At 55.1% G+C, this 22,340-nt stretch overlaps 1 protein-coding gene across 1 annotated transcript in view; it reads left to right on the forward strand.

Moving 5' to 3' along the window:
- The window catches only part of MN1 (MN1 proto-oncogene, transcriptional regulator), a 49,674-nt gene that overhangs the window by 23,855 nt on the left and 3,479 nt on the right, over positions 1-22,340 (forward strand). The gene's annotated exons all lie outside the window — the stretch shown is intronic.

The following is a 22,340-nucleotide window of genomic DNA, read 5'->3' on the forward strand; positions in this document are numbered from 1 at the left end:
CTGGCTGGAAGGAAGCACCCTTAGCTGTGACTTGCTACATTGTCATTGCTGCTGCTGCTAAGTCGCTTCAGTCGCGTCCGACTCTGTGCGACCCCATAGACGGCAGCCCACCAGGCTCCGCCATTCCTGGGATTCTCCAGGCAAGAACACTGGAGTGGGTTGCCATTTCCTTATCCAGTGTATGAAAGTGAAAAGTGAAAGTGAAGTCGCTCAGTCGTGTCCGACTCTAGCGACCCCATGGACTGCAGCCTACCAGGCTCCTCCATCCATGGGATTTTTTAGGCAAGAGTACTGGGGTGGGGTGCCATTGCCTTCTCCACATTGTCATTGGCCTGGGTCAACTACGTGGAGCAGAAAAGACGGACACCTTCCAGGATTCTGCATCTTGCTTGTGTTTCTCCCCTGATCCATGTGACAGCAAGCAAGCCCGTTTGCTGGAGACTTTTTTCCTAGATTTTCCTTTTGGAAGGAAATCTTTTCTGATTTTCCACTTCATGTATTAATTTATGGTTTAATCAAACAAAGCTGGGGGTGGGGCGGTGAACAGGGTACATATAGAGAGCGAAGTTCTATCTGCCCAGAGCTGGGGTACATCCATGTCCCCCCTTGTATTTTAAAACCTTTGCATGTCACCCCCTGGGGGGACAGAAAACCACCTCTGGCTGTGGTTCCCCAGGTGTTTGCCCATCTCCCTCTCCCCGCCGCCCCCATCTTTCCTTCTCTGTCTTTCGTTCCTGGAACAATCGTCCAGGCCAGTTCCTTTGGGCTCCTTCGCCTTCCCTGCCAAAAACAAAAACCCTTCTTAACCCCAGATGACCAGGCCTGTGGTCGTTTTGTCTGGTGTGTGGTGTGTGCCTGGGTTTGGTGGGGCCGGAAATGCATGCTTCCAGTTTATATTTGGTGTGCCAGCTTCCAGGGAAGCAAGGGTTAGGGGAGAAGAGACTTCAAGGAGCTGGGGAGGGGGCGCCCAAACCATCAGGCTTCCAGAGAGGAGAGAGAAGGACCACAAGCTCGGGGTCTGAGGCCTGCCCAGGAGCCGGAAGGAGGTGGGGGCGCCAGCTAGCGGATTCTGGGTCAGGCTGATCCCGGCCCTTCATACCCCTTGCCCCCCTCTACTTGCTACCCACATTGTAGACTTCGGATTTTCCTCTGTATTCTATTTGGTTATTATTATTTTTTAATGAGGTCAGACTGAAAATCCATCTGCCTGGGCCCGCCTGCCTAGGTTTGAAGGCAATTAAACTGGAGACCAACCTCTTAATTAGGGTTTCCCTGTGTAAATCTCATTTGATAAATTCCTTATCATCCTTGGCTTTAGCTGCAATGCGGCCGCAAGAGGGAATTGAGCACCCACCCCCCTGCCCCGGGGACCTCTAAGTGAATCCCCCCCAGAGAGGGGCTCCGCCAGCCAGAGCCTCCCCCAGGAAGGGCTGGGAGAGAGAGGCCCTTTCAGGGTTAATTAATCAGAAAATGTAGTGGTGCCCGGTGATTCCGGAGAACTTGTCTGCCACCTTTTCATTCTTCTGTTTCCCCCCTTCTGCCTCCCTTCTAGGTCTTTCTTTAAAAAAAAATGGTTTTTTTTGGGTGAACTGAACTCTGTTAAAGGAAGTCTGCAGCAGTCTCCCTCCTTCCCTGCCCACACCCCAATACCCGCCCTCCCGCCCCCCACATTTCTACCCAAACTGTTTGTCTGTGTGGATGGTTAAATTTTTTTCCTTCCCTTTTTTAAATGCAAGTGCGGCTGGGAGTGGAAATGTCAGGGGTCAGGCTTCAGGCAGCGGGAGCAGGGGGCAGCCTGTGGCTGTCTCTGCCATCCGGAGAAATCAGAGCTCAGCTTAACCCTTTGGAGCCCAGCCCCTGCCTGCGGGTTCCGGGCGCCTCTTCTTACTCTTTTCACTGGAGTCAGGGGAGTTTTGTCACCAGGACTTCTTTTTTAGGGTTTCAAGCTGAAAACGGGGGTTTTCTCGGTGGCTCAGCAGTAAAGAATCCACCTGCAATGCAGGAGACGTGGGTTCGATCCCCGGGTTGGGAAGATTCCCTGGGAGGAGGAAATGGCAACCCACTCCACTATTTTTCTGGGAAATCCCATGGACAGAGGAGCCTGTCCAGCGGGCTAGAGTCCGTGGGATCGCAAAAAGGTGGATATGACTGAGCATTCAGGCACCTAGCATGCTGAAAACTACCCCTGCCCCCCACCGCTGACCATGGTGTTGGTGGGGGGCAGGGGAGCAGGATGAGGGCTGGGGCAGTCACATCAGCAGCCCTTGGAAGAATGCAAGTTGGGTCTGGGGTCCCCGGAGTACGTAATGAGCCCCTGTGTTGTGCTGGAAATTGGACTCAAGATGGTGCCCATTTGGAAACGGGGTTGGTGGGGCAGGTCTGGTCACGTTCGTCGCTCTGACTCCATCAGTGTGACTCTGATGGAAAAGACTCTGATGCTGGGAAAGTTTGAAGGCAGGAGGAAAAGGGGGCAAGAGGGGATGAGATGGTTGGATGGCATCGTCAAACTCAAAGGACGTGAGTTTGAGCAAGCTCTGGTAGATGGTGAAGGATAGGGAAGCCTGGTGTGCTGCAGTCCATAGGGTCGCAAAGAGTCGGACACGACTGAGTGAACAACAGCAACCCACTCAGCATCCCAGAAGGCTTCCTACTTCACAGATGGGAAGCCTGAGGCTCAGAAGGCCTGGTGATAGCAGGTAGGGATGAGATGGAGGCTCAGCTCTTCTTGTTCTGAACCTTTGATTCCTATTTACTGGAGATTGCCCAGCCCCGCCAATCCCTGCCTCCGTCTCTATGGCCCAGTAAGAGAAAAGTCCTGGCTCTGGGATGGTGTCTGGACTCCGTAACCATCTACAGCCATGGAAAGGGCAGGGGGGCCAGTTTGAGAGCTGAGCTTGTGCCAGTTTCTGAGTCACCCTCGCCCGACTATGAAGTAGCTGCTTCTGTTGACCCATTTTACAGACGAGAAGGGTGAGGTGCAGAGCAGTGAAGGACCTGCTTGTGGATGTGGCTGGTGGGTGGTGTAGCCAGATCTGCTCCCGCCCTGTAACTCTCATCTTTCTGCCCACTGGGCCAGGCTGCCCCTAAGCACGGGGACACTGCCAGTGCATGGGAACAGGAAAAACAGTACCGAGCTCATGCCTTGTGACCACCTGGTCTCCATCACCCGTGGAGTTGCCCAGCGGCAACTGGGAGACCATATGGTGTTGATCCCCAAGGCTCGCTTCCTCACCTCTGAAGTGAGGATGATGGCAGTGTCCACCTCGTGGGGGTCCAGTGTAGCTGGGGGCTACACCGGTTCATATACATTAAGCTTTATGATCAGTGATTCGTACCTGGTAAGCTTCAATACACATTGTGTGTTAGTTGCTCAGTCATGTCTGACTCTTTACAGCCCCATGGACTGTAGCCCGCCAGGCTCCTCTGTCCCGGGGACTTTCCAGGCAAGAATACTGGAGTGGGTTGCCAATCCCTTCTCCAAGGAGCTGTCATTATTTATTCCTAATCACAGAGGGGGAAAAATGTAGGCACTGATGAAGTCTCAAAGGGAAGAAGCTTCATATTATGACCAGTACCTCTGCGGAGAGCTGGGAGCCAGCGAGAGCTGGGACCGAGGGGCTCCGCCCCAGCCTGGCTCTGGGGGTTGACCTCTGAACCCGGCTATGTGGCTCTGGGCAAGCCTGCTCCGCTCTCTGTGCTCTGGCGGTGGGGAGAGAATGCCAGCCTTCTCAATGGGCAGTGGGATGAGTCTGGGCCTTGACACTGCAGGGGGAGCAGGGGAGGGTGGGCTCCATCCTGTTGCCTTTAATTGGGCAGCGGCTTTGTGTTTCGCCCTTCTGGCTGGGCCTCAGTTTCCCCATCTGGAATGGGGAAGCTGCTAGGAAGCTCGGAGGAAGTGATCCTCCCAGACGTGTTTGGCAGCCTCCGAGAGAGCTGCTCAGATGTGGGAAATTATTGTTAAGATGATAGGAAGTGGAAGGAAATCTGAGTACAGGGGTGCGTGGCACCCAGCACCTCCACGTCTGTCCAGGGGTCCGTTTCCTTGGTATCTGCCCTCAGGCGGGTACCATGGGGCAGTGAGTGACAGTGATGTAGCTAAAAGGACCAAGGGGATGTCCGGGGGCCTGAGTTCCAGTCTCGGTGCCGTCTTGTGTTGCATGGTCTTGAGTGCATCATGCTGCCGCCCTGTGCCTCAGTTTTCTCGTCTGTGAAATGGGCATAGTAGAGCTCCCGCTTCCTTGGGTGGCTGTGAGACCTGAGTGAGGCATTCAAGGTGCCAGTCTGCACCGCCCCCCCCGCCCCCGCCCCGCATGATGCCATGCACTCGGTCCCCAGGCCCCAGTCACCGTGACAACGACTCAGGCTGAGCTGAGCCTGAAAACATCCTTGGAGCCACCTGAAGCGGAACTTGAATTCTCCCCTCGCCGGCCCATGGCCTCCCTTCCTCCCTCCCTCTGAAACCAAAGCCCAGCATCTGTTTCCCCAGGAGCTGTTTAATATTCTGCCGTGGTAAAATGAACTCATTGGAGCCACCCGAAAACAGCTGAATGAACCCCCGGCGCCCGGCGGCCTTTGAGAGCCGCTCCGAACCCCCCTCAGGCCTCGGGGAGGCTGGCGAGGGTAGCAGCTGTGGGAGAGGGGCCCCCTTTTCTTCCTGGTGCCCCGGGGGAACCTGTGCCCCTAAATGGGGCTCCTGGAGGGCTGGCTTGGGGGGCTAGAGCCTGGGGAGGGGCTGCCTGGGTTTCTCAGTCTGTTCGGGGGCCCATTTGTACTTCTTGGCTCAGAGGTTCTGTGTGTGAGGCCACCTCGGGGAGGCCGAAAAAGCCAGACCTTCCTTCTTCAAATTCTTCTCCTGATCCTCCCCCAACCCAGCCTCAAATGGGGGCCAGTGGGGGCGGAAGGCCCAGCCTGAAAGCAGTGATGCCAGATGAAGGTGATGGTGAGTGTGCCAGCAGTGTCCTTGGAGCCCTCACCAAGCGCCCGCTTGTGCCAAGTGTCTTGTCTGCACTCTCTTATGGACTCTTCAAAGCCACTGGGGCAGTTTACTCTCCTTATTCCCATTTGACAGATGAGGAAACTGAGGCCCAGGCTTGTCCAAGATCACACGGCTAGGAGGTGGCCGGGCAGGGCTTCAGCCAGAGTCCGGCTCTCTCTCTGACAGCTCATAGGTATCTGCTCCTATTCCATTTGGGATCCTGTGCCTCTTCTGTAAATGGGGGACCTGGGGAGGGTGTGGTCTAACATGCCCACCTCCAGGATTGTGGGGAGCTCAGTGATACCATCCAAGGAACGTTTCACACAGGCATACAGTAGGCGCTCACTTTAGCGCTAGCCGTTATCTCTGCTTGATGGCTTGGTGGTACCCACTGCCTGTTCCCAGTGCCCTCTTCCTTCTCTCCTCCCCCGGTTGCTCGTGGGAGGTGGGGCTCAGTGTTCGCCCCAGCTGCCTGGGTAAGCCAGTGGTAACAGAATGCTTCCAGGTAGAAGCTGAGTTAATTTCAGGTAATTATCCCTGATAAAATTAAATATTACTTAAAATTAGTCTTGGGCAATTTCTGTACCGAGAGGTGGTGAAGCACAGGGGTGAGAGCAGGCTGAGTTGGTGCTCGCTAGGCCGGGCAGTGGCTTGTCGGTGGCTAGATGTGAACTGCGCCCAAGTGTCCCCATCACCAGGACTTAAACCCGCAGTGGTGATTTCTCCCCAAGGCAGTGAGCCCTGCGGAGGTCCAAGCGGTTGGACACGCACAGCCCCTTCTGCATACTTCATGTTTGAGCAGCTTCAGCAAGCAGTACCAGGCTTGATTTTTCCAGCAGGTGGCCCTGCACCCATCCTGTCCTGTAATCTGCCCGGAAGATCCCAACAGTGGACCTCCAGAAACGGAACCCGAGGAGGTTTAGTGTTCTCTCCCCAGGGTTCAGGTCCCAGCAATGCCACTTCCCAACTGTGGGACTTTGGCCCAGAACACCTCCTTTTTCTGAACCTCAGTTTTCCCCATCTGTAAAATGGGGGCAATTTTGATCATTCCATGAATTAAGGCAGGGGATTGTGGGATCCATCTGCTGTGCTGGCCAGAGAGGACTAGGGGGAGAGTCTTGTGAAAGGAGATCAGGGCTTGTCTTGGGTTGGAGTGAGGACTGTGGGACTGCACACGATCCGCGCTAGGTGCTCTGAATGCCAGTTACCAATATCAGAGTGTGATTGTCACTTAGTGATGGTGAGTCCTGGGGCGCGTCCCCGAGGTCTCCAGTCTCCTTTTGCTCATTGTTCTGGACAACAGGAAGAGTGATTGTGTTCCTTACAGGTTGTCATGAGAATAATGGAAGGTCCTGGTGAAAAGTGAGGCTTGGGGTCAGCCACAGAGCAGGTGATCAATAGCTTGGCATCGTTATTATTATTATTGCTAATATTCCCATCACTCTGCTTAGTCTTTAGTCGCTGCATTTCCTGGCCTCTTCTTTTGAAGATTTTGAACTTGTACTATCCAGAGCTTTCACGGGGTTGTGGGGGGGATGTGGTGGGGAGAACAGGAAGCCGGAGATGTGAGTTTTAATCCTAACGTGGCCTTGACCCATCGTCTGACCCCAGGGAAGTCACTTTATTTCACGGAGCCTCAGTGCCTTCGTGTCTGTGATTGGACTAGGTCAGACTTACTGATTCAGTGTCAAGTGCTGCTCTGGATGGATTAGTTCTGGCTGCCTAGAGCACTGTGTTGAGAAAGACTCTGAGGCTGTGTCTGGCTTCCACAGGACGGAGTGCCAAGGCTGACGAGCGATGTCTGCCGTGAGCTCAAGAGGAAATATGTTTCCGTGTGAGTCCCAGGTGGTTGATAATCCTGGAAAAGATGACCCCTGTGGCTCCTTCCGGCTCAGAATTTGCCTCCATCTATGGGAACTTCCTGTGTGAGAGGCCATAGGACTTTCCTTTTGTAAGAAAGCTAGTGGTCACAGCGGCCACTGGTACAGATCGGGAGAGACTTGGTAGATTATACTTCTGGACCCGCTCTGTCCAATAGAACCTTCTGCAGTGATGGGGATTCCTGGGGATTCCTGTGTCTGTACTGTCCAGACGGCTGTGGTTAGTTGTGAATGAGGAATTGATGTTTATCTTCTATTTAAATTTAAAACATCACATGTGTCGTGGCTACCATATAGGCCAGCCTGCTTCTAGACTCCTAGAGAGGCCCCCAAGGTCATCAATTTGTTATACCCCAAGCATGCTGCGAACTTTGGCTAGGTCGTTGGGTGAAAGACTGTTGCTTAGCAACAGTACCTGCCCCCAGGCAGCTGGAAACCACCTCTGCAAGAGCTTTGCTCAGGTGGGTGAGCTCTGTACAGGATGATAAATGCTCTTCCCTTCTGCTCCACTTTGCCTTCCCCAGGGCGCCTGGTTCCCCAGGGCTCAGACTTTGCAGTGGGCAAGGCCTGGCCTGGATCAGATGCCCCCCTCAGGCCATGATGTGAAGGCCACCTTCTTCTCATCCCGTGGCACCCCAGGAAACAGGCAGGCGTTCCCAGACACAGAGTGGGTTGTTGTTGCTCAGTTGTGTCTGACTCTTTGCGACCCCACAGACTGCAGCGCTCCAGGCTTTCCTGTCCTTCACTGTCTCCCGACTGTCTCCCGGAGTTTGCTCAAACTGAGTCCACTGAGTCTTTGAGGTCATCCAATCATCTCATCCTTTGTCGCCCCCTTCTCCTCCTGCCCTCAGTTTTTCCCAGCATCAGGGTCTTTTCCAGTGAGTCAGCTCTTCGCATCAGGTGCCCAGAGTATTGGAGCTTCCACTTCAGCATCAGTCCTTCTAATGAACAGAGTGGATGGGCCAAGACCAAAGGCCAGGCGACAGCCTTTAGGAGACTGAGAATCATTCTTTATTCTTTCCTTCCCTTCTTCTCTCTTCCTTCCTTCCTCTCCCTCTCTTTCCGGTGTGGGACAAAACTAGCGAGCCTTTGGAAAACAACTTCATCCTACCTTGGTCACTCCCTAGCTGTGTGATGTTGGGCAAGTCTCCCTACCTCTCTGAACCTGTTCCTAACGTCCATTAAAAGAATAACATGTGCACACAATGAGCCAAACCCAAGGGCAAACACTGAAAGAAAAGAAAAGAAAAGAAAAAGAATAACAGCCCTGCCCTCCAAAGGTTAACAAGAGGACCCAATACAGAGACGTCAAGAAATGCATAGAATGGTGTCTGGGATGTGTGGTTCCTTTCCCTGGAAAAGGAAAAAAAAAGAAATGGTGTTAAAATGTTGGCGGCTGCTGCTGCTGCTTCTAAGTCACTTCAGTCGTGTCCGACTCTGTGTGACCCCATAGACGGCAGCCCACCAGACTCCCCTGTCCCTGGGATTCTCCAGGCAAGAACACTGGTGTGGGTTGCCATTTCCTTCTCCAGTGCATGAAAGTGAAAAGTGAAAGTGAAGTCGCTCAGTTGCGTCCGACTCGTAGCGACCCCATGGACTGCAGCCTACCAGGCTCCTCCGTCCATGGGATTTTCCAGGCAAGAGTACTGGAGTGGGGTGTCATTGCCTTCTCCAAAAGTGTTGGCAGTAACCTAATTGATTCCCATGTCCGGTGTGAACTTAAAGCACATCTCAGAGGTTATTCCAACGGGTCCAGGCTCAGGATCCATAGGCAGGAAGGGTGTCTGGTGGGCGCGTGGGTCAGGAGAGGGGGCCTCCCTGGGCCATCGTCCTCCGGCAGAAGGAGATTGCTGGCATTTGTCCACTGACCCTTGAGTATTTCTCTCTGTTAAAGCTGCCTGCATCTTGTGCCTTTCTTATACACCAGTGAGGCCTAAAATAAATGGTGAGATTTCTAACTTCCTCTTTGAAGGAAGTCTGTTGACTGGGTTGGGAGTCTGGAGAGTTAAATGGATGCCACCCCTCCATTTCTGGATAGTCTGGAGGGAGTGGTCCTTCTCAGTAGATTTTTGGGGAGGGGCGGTGGGGAGACCTCCTAATGAAGCCTCGCTTCTCTGTCGTCAAGGAAACCTTGAAAAGCCCTTATTCAGGTCTGTCTGGAGGCCCAGGTGATGTGATTCGAGTCTTCCTTATTTTAATGATTTGTCTTTTAGAGTTTGTTGCAGTCAGCACATATGGTTTGAGAGTCAACCATGTACCCGGTGCCAGGGCCACAGGGGTAAATCGGAGAGTCAGGACTTCTGATTTCATGGAACTCCCCTTCTGAGGCAGTAGCCCAGAACAGGACAGTTCTGAGAAGTCATGGTTAGCCCCAGATGCTACAGCCTGGTGGGTATTGGAGCCCCCTGAGGGGCTGGGAGAGACCTTCGTGAGTAGGGAGAATGTGGAATTGCTACTTAGGTGAAGGAAGCAGGAGTCCAGCAGGAGGGGAGAGCTGGCACGATAGCGTTGCCACACTTGGTGACCGCGTGCTGCAGACGTGACTGACATCTTCTGCGTGGAGGAGGACCGCGTGGCGGCTTAGGCAGGCAGGCCTGGACCCTCTGACTGGGCCACGCTGCTGCCCTGGACCCGCCCTCTCTGGCCTCGGTTTCTCCAGTGCACGGCGCCAGTCAGTCCGGTCTTCCTAGAATCCCGTTCTGCTTTCCCCAGAAGGTCACAGGGACAAGGGTCTGTGACCTCTGCCACAGGAGTTGAGGCACTGAGTCTTAATCCTGCTTCTCCATACCTGAGACATAAACCAGATCCGGAAAAGGCTTCCAAGAGGTGGAGTGTGAGTGTTGTGAAATGCGTCCAGACCAGGGAAAATGTGACAGAAGGCGAGACTGGGGTCGGCTTAGTCACCTAGCCCCCGCCCTTGTGCCTGCCGCGTCCCATGCTCCCTGCCTGGAAGGAATGCGGTGGCCCCCACCTGGCAGGTCAACCCCAGAGGCAGGCCCTGTGAGAATGCTCAGGGCCAAGCCAGTCCCCTCCATCACTCCGAGGCAGAGATTGGCTAAAATTTCCCATCTGCCTGTAGCACAATGTGAAGTGGGGAACACACACTTGGGTTGCTTCTTTAAGAAGCCAGGGTCACCGGGTCACGGGTCACAGGGTCGCAGGCCTGGCAGCGGGGACTCCTGATACGTACCATGGGGAAGGCAGCCCAGAGAGGGCCAGTGATGCCGCTGAAGTCACACAGCCGGCTTCCTGGAGTAGGGGAGGAGAGCCCAGCAAGCAGGGAAAAGCAGGTCGGGGTTTGTTTTTAGTAGACACACCTCTTCCCAGGAAGCCAAGACTGGATCTGCTGGAACCCCTGGGAGGTGGGCCTGCCAGACAGGCACCCCAGGAGCTTTGGTCCCTGTTGTTTGGATGGGAGTGAAGAACGACCAGCCAGCTTCTCCCAGGCCCTGACCAGCTTCCACCGCTCTACCCGCCTCCCTCCCCGGGCCGAGCAGATGCCCCGGGGTGGCTGAAGGGTTACAGATGCGGGTTCAGGTTCTAGCTCTCCACTGTCTAGCGGTGTGACCTCGGTCCTCATGGGGCTGTCATGGAGACCAAAGGGATCGGCCAGAGAGAAGGTCCCGGCCCAGCCCCGGGGTGGAAGCTCTGCCGACCAGAGCCCGCCCAGCCTGTCACTGACCTCTTTGCCCATCTCTCAGTCCTTCCCCGAGTCAAGGCTGAGCTGAGAAGGGTCCTCGGGGGGCCGTGAGTGCTGGGTGGCTGCCCGTCGCCTCCGGTGCCTGCCTTTCTCCTCTCTGATTGCATTCGTGGATGCTCTTGAGAATGTCTTTCTCAGAAAAAGAAAGAAATCTCTTTTTCTCTGGTCTAGATTTTTTTTTTTAATTAGAGGATAATTGCTTTACAGTATTGTGTTGGTTTCTGCCATACAACAGCCATGAATGGACCATGTATGAACCATGTGTGAATCAGCCGTGAAAATACACATGTCCCCTCCCTCTTGAACCTCCCTCCCACCCCCCACCGCATTCCATCTTTCTAAGTTGCCACAGAGCACTGGGTTGAGCTCCCTGTGCTATACAGCAACTTCCCACAAGAATTTTTTTTAAACAACAACCCCTGTCCCCTACAAGCAGCATTTTTACTGTCTCTTTAATTTTTAAATCAGTTTCTTCCATGGCCAGAGAAGGTAAACCAGGACCACATGAATGGGGAGGACATTTCTGATTCCCTACGGGTCACCATATGCGTTTTCACAGATCAGCAGTGTTATTGGCACACAAATACCTTTCTTGGGAGCACGTATTGAGCACCTACTGGCTGTTCCTTCCCACTTGTGTGAACCTGGACAAGTGATATCACCCCTCTAAGCCTTCAAGGATTGGCAAACTTTCTCTGTAAAGGGCCTGATGGTAAATATTTTAGGTTTGTGGGTTGTACAACCTCTGTCACAATGACTCAGCTCTGACACTATAGCATGAACGCATCTATGGACAAAATGTAGACATTTGCGCATTATTATGTGCACATAAAACTTTATTTATAAAAACGGACAGTGGGCCGGACTCACCCCAGGGGTTGTAATATGCTAATGCTGGCTGGTTCTTCATCTGTGCAATGGGCTAAGAGAATAGAAGCTGCCCTCCAGGGTTCCGCTGAGGAAGGAGTCAGTTTAAAAGAACAAACACACGATAGGTGCCAACTAGCTCTTGTCTGTGAGTTGATTCTATCAAAGGTCAGTCACCCAGCAGCACTGCCCTGTTGGTATAGGCTCTCATTTCACAGATGGGGAAACTGCGAAGCAGAGGGATCAGGTAGCTTGCCCTCAACCCTTCTGTTCGTCAGTGGATAACCCGGGGTGCAGTTCTGCCGCTTTGTGCCTCAGTTTCCCCACCTGTATCCTCAGAGAGGACTCAGTGATGTAAAAGCACAGGCACAATGGCCACGTCCATTGTGCCGAGGGGATGTGAGAGGTGGAGTCTCGTGGAGCCCACCAGCTGAGGCATGGCAGGGCTGGGAGTAGGACCGGAGCTGGGTTCCTTGGGGACTTGGGTTACAGGTGTCTGACTCAGAAGACGCCGGGGAGGAATGGCAGGTCCAATTGGAGCGGCGCTCTCTCAGAGTATCGTTCTCATGGGGCTGCCATCCGATCCCCATGCTTGCTTAAAGTTGGGGAGCAAGGGACCTCGTCTCCAACGAGGGGAAGAGTTTCTTAGTCGGGTGTCCTGTGTCAGGGCTGGGATGGAGAAGGTGCAAGCCTCTTATTAATTCTGACAGATTCCCAAAGTTCCTCCCCTGTGTGGAAACCTTCCTCGGGTCTCCTTTGCAGGAACAAAGCCAGGCTCCTCTCTCGGAGTCTCCAGTCCTCCACAACTGAGTCCAGTTGAGCTTTGCAGCCTCCTCTTCCTCTGTGTCCCCCAGGCCCTAAACTGGGGTCCCCAGGCTGACCTCTTACTCTTCTGAACCCATCACAGTGGGGTTGGGGCTCCCCTCTTGCTTCCCTTCAGGCAGAACTTTATGCTCATCCTCAAGCCCCCCTAGCGTGTCCCTGCTCTGCAAAGTCTTGCCGGGTCCCTACCCGTTCCCCAGGGATTGTCTCTGTTCTGCAGTTACGTGTTTTCCAGCACATCTCCGGGGGCTCTCTGAGCCCAGCACCCAGCACACAGCCAGGAACATGCATTTGCTTGTGATGTTTTAGCTTGTCATCATGTCGTTATCACCGTCTCAAGGACTCCCTCTTACTGGCTGCCCCCGGCCCGGTTTGGGGAAATGATCGTGGTAACCAGATATGGAGCATATCCTGGGTACCAGGAATTTCATCCCCTCTCTGCAAGGCAGCAACAACCAGACTCAGTTTTTAGGTGAGGAAGACTGTTTTTAGGAGACTTGGGGAGTCAAGGCAGCTGATCATGGGCCACACAGCCCGGCACTGACAGGTTTGGTGTTTGAACCAACCTATCTCCAAAGGGCATGACTGTCCCTTGACTGACCCCCAAGCAGAGCCCTCTTGCGGGACACAGCAGTGCTATGGGAAGTTTCCTGACCATGCAGGCCGCTTGCTGCCCCGCTGACCCAAAGCGGGAAGATCTCAGAGCTTCTCCAGTGGGTGGATGACCAGGGCAGAGGCCCCCAAGATCCTCCACCCAAAGCATCCACGTTTTAAAAGCTTATTTTTAAAATTGAGACCTGTCACTGGATCTGGTTTCTCTTCCCATTGGCTGACAGCGTTTTGGTTCTAATTCTTTAGAAACATGGGTGTAGATTTGTCTTGTTTTCTAAAGATAATGGTTGAATGGCTCACCACACACCGGACAGAGTGGGGGAGCCCAGCGAGGTGTCGGCCCTGGTGTTATGCTGCCCCCAGTGTACGGGTGGAACACTGGGGCTCAGAGACGGACAGTGTCCTGCCCCAGGGGCACACAGCACTGGGCCCGGTGTCATGGGGAGGGGGGTGAATTGTGGGTGAGAAGGTAAGAAAACAGTGGGAAGGGCTGTGTTGGAGACAGGGCTGGAGTGAATCTCCAGTGTGATGATCACAGTGAAGAAGTGAAGTGAAAGTCGCTCAGGCGTATCCGACTCTTTGCGACCCCACGGACTTTACAGTCTGTGGAATTCTCCAGGCCAGAATACTGGAGTGGGTTGCCTTTCCCTTCTCCAGGGGATCTTCCCAACCCAGGGACTGAACCCAGGTCTCCCGCATTGCAGGAGGATTCTTTATCAGCTGAGCCACAAGGGGAATAATCATAGAAATACTAACAGCAGCTACTATTCCTTGGGCACCCTTGGTGTGTGGCAGTGTTTGAAGTACTTTGGTCGTTATTATCACTGGGCTCTCCCAACAGCCCTATGAGAAGAATACCGTCTCCCGCCCCATTCCACGGATGATGAAACTGAGGCAGGGAGATGTGAACATTTCCGAAGACAGCCCTGGAGCCCAGCACTCTGCATGGGCTATGCACAAGCAGCCTTGGTGTGCCCCTCGTGGATGCTGTCGGAAGGAAGGTGCAGGCTGAGGGGTGGGCTCAGCGCCCCCTCGCCTGTCATGTCTCGGCAGCTGGCAGGCTGGGAGAGGCCCAGGGGTGCACAGGGCTACATCCGTCACAGGTCACTGGCCACATGGCCGCAGGCGCCAGGAGGAGGAACCCGGAGGAGATGCCCAGGCTGGGGAGAGGGCTCTGGGGCTCACACACCGTCCTGGTGCCCCCTCCTTTGGGGCTGGGGAGGGTCCCCAGAATCCAGCCCCCCACCCCAGTCCCAGCCCCCGCCCCCTGCCAGCTCTCAGCAGCCTGGTCCCAGCGATGGCCTCTCTGCTTCGCCTCAGTGGAGCCCTCGGCCAGTTCTCAATCTAAATGACAGCTGCCCTCAGCCAAGTCAACTCCAATTAATTTCCGAAGGCTTCCAGGGGCCTGGCTGAGCCTCTCCCCAGACAGAGCTGCCCCAGTGGCTGGAGCAAGGCCCCTTCCTCACACTCGTGGGGCCTCCTGATTGTTGGTAGGGGGCCCTTCCTTCCTCTTCAGGAGCCCCCCGTGCGGGGCCGTGTTCTGCCTGTTCCCCAGTCCAAAGGGGCTGATGTGGAAACGCATGGTCAGCGTCCATGGAGAAGTCACTGAATGGGGTCTCGGGTTTTGTCCTGGGCTGCTGTATCACCGGGGGTTGTTCTTAGTCCGTCTGCGTGCTTTCAGGGTCCTCTCCTTGGAAGGGGGAGCGTTGATCCAGAGAGAGAGAATGGGAGGGAGGGAGGGGGCAGAGGAGATGAGGACGAGGGAGGAAGGCGTGGACGAGAGAAAGGGACTGAGAAGGAGCGGGGTGGGAACGAGAATGATGGAGACGGAGAGGCTGTCCCCGCCCTTTGGCTGGGACATCTTGCTTTCTCCTGTGACTCTGGCATCAGACAGGCCTGAGAGTGGCCTTGGCTCTGCCGCAGGCCAGCTGTGTGATTGTGAGCCAGTGACGTTCCCTCTCTGAACCTCAGCTTCCTCCCCCATAAAATGCCTCCTCTCCCTGGGTGTTGGGTTGGTCCAGTGAGATTGGCCCGAGGCCCAGTCCCATACAGAGCCCGAGGTCAGCGTATGTCAGGGTGTCCCTTGCTTTCAGAGGGCACCTATCTCACCTTCTTGCCTTCACCGAATGTAAAATCTGACCACCCCAAAGGGATAGAAAAGATCTGGGGGCTTGTACATCTACTCAGTTCAGTTCAGTCGCTCACTCTTTGCGACCCCATGGACTGTAGCATGCCAGGCTTCCCTGTCCATCACCAACTCCCAGGGTTTGCTCAAACTCATGTCCATTGAGTCAGTGATGCCATCCAACCATCTCATCCTCTGTCGTCCCCTTCTCCTCCTGCCTTCAGTCTTTCCCAGCATCAGGGGTTTTTGCAATGAGTCCGTTCTTCACATCAGGTGGCCAAAGTATTGGAGCTTCACCTTTAGCATCAGTCCTGCCAATGAATATTCAGGACTGATTTCCTTTATGATTGATTGGTTGGATCTCCTTGCAGTCCAAGGGACTCTCAAGAGTCTTCTTCGACACCACAGTTCAAAAGCATCAATTCTTCAGTGCTCAGCTTTCTTTATAGTCCAACTCTCACATCCATGCACGACTACTGGAAAAACCATAGCTTTGACTAGATGGACCTTTGTTGGCAAAGTAACGTCTCTGCTTTTAAATATGCTGTCTAGTACGTCTACTCACCACTATCCATTTCTGAGTGTACCAGATAGGCCCAGAGAGTTGCCCAGGATCACACAGCACGCAGGGTGTCCCTTGCTTTTGGAGGGCACCTAGCTCACCCTCCTGCCTTCATTGAATGTGAGTAATTCATTTAAATATTTCACGAATCTTTATCAGGTGCTTACTGCGTGCCAGCCCCCAGGGAGACCATGGGGAGCCTGTTGGGTGTGTTGGCTCTGGGGGGTCTCTGTCCAGGCCAGGCTTCTCTGAACTTTACTGGTGGGAATGTTACCCCTTCTACAAATGGGAAAGCGGAGGCTGGGGAAAGTGCCAGGGGCTGAGATGCAGACATCAGGTCCTCTGATTCCCAAATCTCCCCATGATGTTTTCCATCTTTGGTGACCTATTGATAAGGGGCCGGGAATTCAGGATTCCCTCTCTGCCAGGGGAGGTGTGTCGCCAGTTCACTGTAGCTGGTGGGGCGGTCGCTGGTGGCGTCATTCCTGTTATTGTGGCTGGTGGCAGGGGTGCCATTTGCAAGCGGGGGGAGTTGGGGACACATCACCATGAGGCTGACAAGCCAGGTCGATGGTAGGAGTCAGCAGAGGTGAGGAGCGCGGTGGGGGAGAGGGGGTGTTCAAGGCAAAAGAAACATCAGGAGCAGAGGGGTGGAGGTGGGAAGGATCAGGCTTCTCTGAGAGGCTTTATAGCTGAGATGAGGCTAGAGGCCCAAGAAAGCAGCAGGCGAGGTCATGGGACGCTGGAGATTTTATCTTGGGGGCACTGGGGAGGCATGGAAGGTTTCAGCAGGAGGGGAGGGGCTGTTCTGTTTGGTGTTCTAGAGTTTCTCACCTGACTCTCAGGGAAGAGGGGTGTGTGTGCCAGTGTGGAAGCAGATAGAGTGGCAAGGTGGTCCCTGCAGGCAGGTGTGGGGGGCCTGGACCGGGGTGGGAGCAGCAGGGCGGGAGAGAAGTGGGTGGTGAAGTTTGAAGGCAGCCCTTCCTTCCCTGATGCTGGACTTTAAGCTTGGGGAAGACTGATGCCCAGCAGTAGCCTGGGTGCAATGGCCTGGCCTTTAGGACTAGAAGCTAGGAGCGTCTTTGGGGGGACATGGATGTGTCTAGGGGCCCTAAGGGACTCCCAGGCTTCAGGACAGAGATGCTGAGAACAGGTGGCTCAGCGGCTCAGCCCTGTGCCTTCCTGGCCTGCCGGCTCTGCTTCAAGGCCCAGTGGCCCAGTCCCTAGCTGAGTGGCAGCTGTCACAGACACCAGCGTCTCCCCCTCACCCACCCGCCCCCCGTCCCTTCCAGGTCCAAATAAAGGAAAAACCAAAATACATTTCCCTTTGTCGGAATCCGGCGAGGGTGAGCTGGTGAGCCGGGCGAGAGTCATTCGCTATTGTGTTCTGGGGCCCACACTGCTCCTTACATAAGCTTCGAGTTAAAAATACGCATGGAATTCTAATTCGCCTCTCTGCCTGGGATTGTACCCTGGAGGGGGACCCCCAACCCCCAGCCTCTGGCGGGCAGGGGGCAGGGCAGGCCCCTGGCCCCCAAGGAGACAGAGAAACTGCCCCACGGCACAGGGCCGGCGCCTGGCCACACTAGCTCTTCCTGCCTCCAAAGCCCCGGGCTGTTGAAGTGTCGTGAGTATTATAAAAATCCTAAATGGCAACCCACTCCAGTAGTCTTGCCTGGAGAATCCCAGGGACGGGGGAGCCTGGTGGGCTGCAGTCCATGGGGTCGCACAGAGTCGGACACGACTGAAGCGACTTAGCAGTAGCAGCAGCAGCAAGAGCAGCTAACCTTTTCTGAGGGTGGATCACGTGCTAAAGCCTTCACCTGTGGGATTGCACTTTATCCTCCTCCAAGCCCCTGAATAGTTTCCCATTTTACAGCCCAGGTTAACACCTTGCTTAGGCCACACTCTGAATTAGCATCCGGGGGGGCCCTGACCCGGGTGCTATCTGGAGCCCACCCTTGACCCCCATAATCTGGCCTTCCTTCTGGGGACGGGGTGCTGAAGAACAGAAGATGACCAGTCAAAAGCCCCCTCTTTGAGGGTTCAAGAACAAAGTGGTGGCCGTGGGTACCGCCGAGGCAGCACTTAAGCTGCTATGGGAGGGGTTGGGGGGTGGCGGTGGGAGGTGGGTGGTAACTACCACCCCACAGAGTTCTGGATGCTTGAGCACATGGCTGACCCAGACTGGAACCCATTCCTGAGGATAGTGAGTGCAGAGCAAAGCAGTGACAAGGCCTGCTTTGCTGACGTTAAAAAAAGAAACACCCATCCCCTTCCATGGGCGGCACCTCAGGAAGTGAAATTAACAACGAGACGTCCCCAGGTAAAGATAGGAGCGTCTTTTCCCTTCTCCCTTTCACCCCAGCTGCGGCTGGCCAGCCCAAGGGTCACCCAGCCGTCCCCGTTAGCGCTCTGACCAGCCGTCCCGGCCCTGCCGGTCCCTGCAGGGCTGGTCCACAGCCACACAGGGCAGTCCTCCCGGCGATGGCGGGAGCGCTGTGTGCTAAGCACTTTACATGGATCGTTTCACTTAATCCTCGTCCCTGCCTCCGTGACGGCCAGTCCTATTATTTCCCCCATTTCCTGGGACTGAGGTTCTGAGAGATGAAGGGGTGATGTGCCCGAAGGTCCCACGTTCCACAGTCGGCAGGCCGCGATGGTTGCGGAACCCACCGGAGGAATGGAATTCCATCCGTTATTCACACGGTCACTTTCTGGGCAACGGCTCAAGGTTCTCTCCTTCTTCCCTTTGTGGAATTTACGGGATAGGGAAGCGCTGAAGACAAAATCCGACGTGGCCTTGTGTCGGCATCAGGGCGAGCCCGAAGCAGCTGGTAGGGTGATACCAGGTCGGTGGCGTTTAGGGAGGGGTGGCTGAGAAGGGGCTGGATAGTTCAGCCAGGGCTTGTGCACAGGGGGAAGCGGCAGGGAGAGCCTTTAGGGAGAGGAGAAGCGAGGCGTCCCAGCTTCAGGTCCTGCCCTGTGCCTGCGGACTCAGGTGGTACCTTCCGGCCACTAGAGTGCCTGTGTGCTCGCTTAGTCATGTCTGACTTTGCGACCCCATGGGCTGTGTCTCACCAGGCTCCTCTGCCCATGGGATTTTCCAGGCAAGAATACTGGAGTGGGTTGCCGTTTCCTCCTCCAGTGGATCTTCCCTACCTGGGTATCTAACCCACGTCTCTTGTGTCTCTTGCGTTGGCTAGACAGATCCTTAACCACTGCACCACTTGGGAAGCCTGGCCGATTGGGGGATGACCTTAAAAACTGCCCCTCGGGCCTTCTTTGCTGGGCAGGCACGCCATCCTGTCCTGTGAGCAGGAAGCCCCTCATCTCAGCCCCTGTGGCTGCCTGGGTTGAGGCACCTTGTGGTTATAATTTTGAGTCGATGCCACCCTTGGCCTCAGGAACTGACCCCCATAGGCAGGGCGTCATCAGCTCTTTCTCTTTTATAAAAAAATTTTTTAGTCAGTTCCCCCCACACACATAATTTTATTTAGTCAGTTTTGTTTGTGCTGGGTCTTCGCTGCTGTGTGGGCTTTTCTCTGGCTGCAGCCAGCGGGGGGGTTTTCTGGTGGCGGCGCGCAGGCCTCTTGTGGTGGTGGCTTCTCTTGCGGAGCGCAGGTTCTGGGCTCTCAGGCTTCGGTGGTTGCAGCTCCTGAGCTCTAGGGCACAGGCTCAGGAGTGTGCGTGGAGTTAGTTGCTCCGCAGCATGTGGGACCTTCCTGGACCAAGAATCGAACCCATGTCTCCTGCATTGGCAGGTGGATTCCTTACCACTGAGCCACCAGGGAAGCCCAGCTCTTTGTCTTGCCTGGCCTCCTCCAGCAGCCTAGAGCCACGCCCATGGGAATTGCGGCCCCCTCCCCTAAGCTATATAGATGAGGAAACTGAGGCCATGCAGGAGGGGGCCAGTGGCCCAGGTTGGAGGATCTGGGGTTCCATCTCAGCCCGACCCTTCCAGGAAGCCCATTCTGAAAGGAGAGGGCAGGTCGAAGAGCTGGCGACCTGGCCTCGGGTGAGCCCTGGGCAGCTCCTTGTCCCTTGGGGCCTCAGTCTTCCCATCTGTCAAATAGGGCTGAAAGTCCCTTCACAGTCAGCATGCCGGGGGCCCAGCTGAGCTGAACAGGCCAGACCCGCCCCTCCCCCATGCCGCCACAGTCTGATGGGGGAGGCCGACAGCCAACAAGGGAGATCAGGACAACACCCAGCGGGTTCTGTGGTGTCTGCCAGTGCCGGGCGCTGAGTAACCCCAGGGTCTCTCCCAACCCTGGGAGCTGGGCGAGGGGGGCGGCTTTTATCTCTGGGTCCTAGCGTGGGGGCTGGCCCGTCTGCTGCTCCCGAGGAGGGTGGACGGAAGGCCCCTCCCCGCCCCGGGCCAGGGCAGGCCCTGACTTGAGGCGGCTCCTGCAGGGCTGATTTATCGGCAGCCCAGGGGAGCCGCGGTCCGAGGGCATGTTGGGTCCCCCCAGCTGGAATGGACCCAGCGGGAGGATGAGTTTGGTCATGCTTGGGTTGTTGAGAACCGAAGAGTCATATTCTCTGCTAGAAACGTTTCCCGTGGATGCCAGACTCGCTCGCTTGTCCCAGGCAGAGGGGCCAGGAGACCTCCTCCCATGCCCATGCCCTGTGATGCCAGGCAAGCCCCTCACCCTCTCTGAGCCCCAGGTGCCCCCTCTCAAGTGGGGAGAAGGGTCCCCCCACTGCTGGGTTTGCTGGGGGATGGCATTAGATAATACACGGACGTGTTCAGCTGTGTGCCTGCCACGCCCTCATTAAATCCACCCCAAGTAAGAAGAGCAGCTGTCTCTGGTTTTGGCGCATGGCGTGCATTTGAGTTGTCTGTTATCTTGGGAAGAGAGCATCTTTAGGAAACATGGCCATTTGGGGCAATCTGGAACCATCGCTGAGCAAACCCAGCTCCTGTGAGAGTCTTGGCCCTCCTGTGTCTGTCTTTCTGGCGAATCAGCCGCAGAGCCAGGAAGCCGGGTGTTCGGAGCTCACGTCTGGGTCTTGTCTGTCTTTAGCTGTTGAAAATTTTGGCAGGGATCTCTGTTTCCTACCTGTAAAATGGGCACAAGCTTTGCTGTGTTGGCTCCTTGAAATAATGTATAAAGTGAAATAAGGAACCCCTTTCAGAATTTCTCTTTCTCCACCCTCTGATAGATGCTACTTCTTCTCCCAAATCTAAATCTTGCAATGCTCAGAACAAAATACCCCCAACGGTGTTAAGCAGCAGGGTGTCACTGGAAGCAAGGCAAGCGTGGGCTCAGAGTGGAGATGTGAGGGCTGTGCATCAGCGTGGCTGGAATCCAGGGCCTGCTGGGGGCAAGGGGACCCCGAATCTGACGTCGCTAGCTTCCTGGGGTCACAGCATCACAGTTCTAACTGACGTTGAAACCTTAGGCTCAGCTTCCCTGCCCACGAAATGGGCAAAGACTCCCGTTTCATGGTCAGGGACACGCCCAGCTGGCTAGTCTGAAGGAGGGGACCAGGCTTGAAGGCTTCTAGATGCTCGCAAGGGCTGCCTCTCCAACCCCAGACATGAATGACAGTCTCAGCAGCCCTGCCTGGGAATATGTCTGCGTGCCAGGACACCTGTGACAAGACCCCAAGGGAGGCAGCATCACCCTCACTTTACCAGTGAACAGAACTGAGGGTCAGAGAGGGAAAAGTGTCAGACCCTGTGCACACAGCAGTGGGGCTGGGATTCAGGCTGCAGTCTCTGACTCCAAAGTGACTGGGCTCTGACGCTGTTTTCCCAGCCTCACTGTCAGATGCAGAAGGAGGAGGATGAACAAGAGAGTGCCTTGTTTCCTGCTGGAATTTGCAGGCTCACCACCATGCCTGGCACATAGTAGGGTGGCAGTGAAGTCTTCGTAGTTGAATGAAGGAAAGAAGAGGGAGAGAATCTTCCCTCCCAGCCCCAGCTCCTCCCAAGAACGCAGGTTCCCAAGCCGGATGTCTTTGGGGCTTCGGGGTGGGGACCCCAAACCCAGTTAGTCACGCCTGGCCTTGGCTGCCTGGGCCCGTCCCTTTGGGAGGATTGTTCTCTGCAGGCCATGGCTCAGCTCTCGGGGGAAGCCTGCCCCCCTCCACCCCCCCAGATCCCAGAGGGCGGGATGGGTGGGGTGACTCCTGCCTGGCGCAGGGCCCAGGCTGGGCCTGCGTAGTGTGCTGAGGAGGGCGGGCCGGTCATGGAGTTCAGTATCTGGGTGTGCTCCCTCGGCCGGAGCTGGGCCCCCACCCCCAAGGCCTGCTCTTCTCACTTTTGCTGAGTCAGAAGTTCACTATCCGTCTATCTTCAAACCCCACTCTGCTCCTGGCTGGCTGTGTGACCTTGGGCAGGTCACCTTGCCTCTCTGAGAGTCAGACTCTGAAAATGGAACAATGAGACTAATCATGATTTAATAGGCCTCAGAACAGAACTGTGGGTCACTGGGCAACAGTAAATTAGAAGTCCTCTGAACTGACTGTTCTCTTCCTTCCCTGTCCTAGGACTCCCAATTCCTGTTGTCTTCTAATATAGTTTATACTAGGTGTGAATGGTTGTCAAATTTCTTTCCCCTCAAAGATGTCTAATCAAAGCATGGCTATGGTCTATGCTGTTTCTGGTGCTGTATGACTGAATGAGAAGGAAATTGAGGGCATTTTCATTGCGGGTGTAGGAGAGGAGTGGACTCCCTTACCTCTATCACTGAAAGTTCTTTCATGCAGCAGCTGGGGATGGGCAAAGGCATTGATGTCGCTGGAGAGTCCACACTCTTAGTCTCTACTGCTCTGAGCAGTTTGGTACT

This window comes from Bos indicus x Bos taurus, chromosome 17, assembly GCF_003369695.1.
Source record: "Bos indicus x Bos taurus breed Angus x Brahman F1 hybrid chromosome 17, Bos_hybrid_MaternalHap_v2.0, whole genome shotgun sequence".
NCBI classification, from domain to species: domain Eukaryota; kingdom Metazoa; phylum Chordata; class Mammalia; order Artiodactyla; family Bovidae; genus Bos; species Bos indicus x Bos taurus.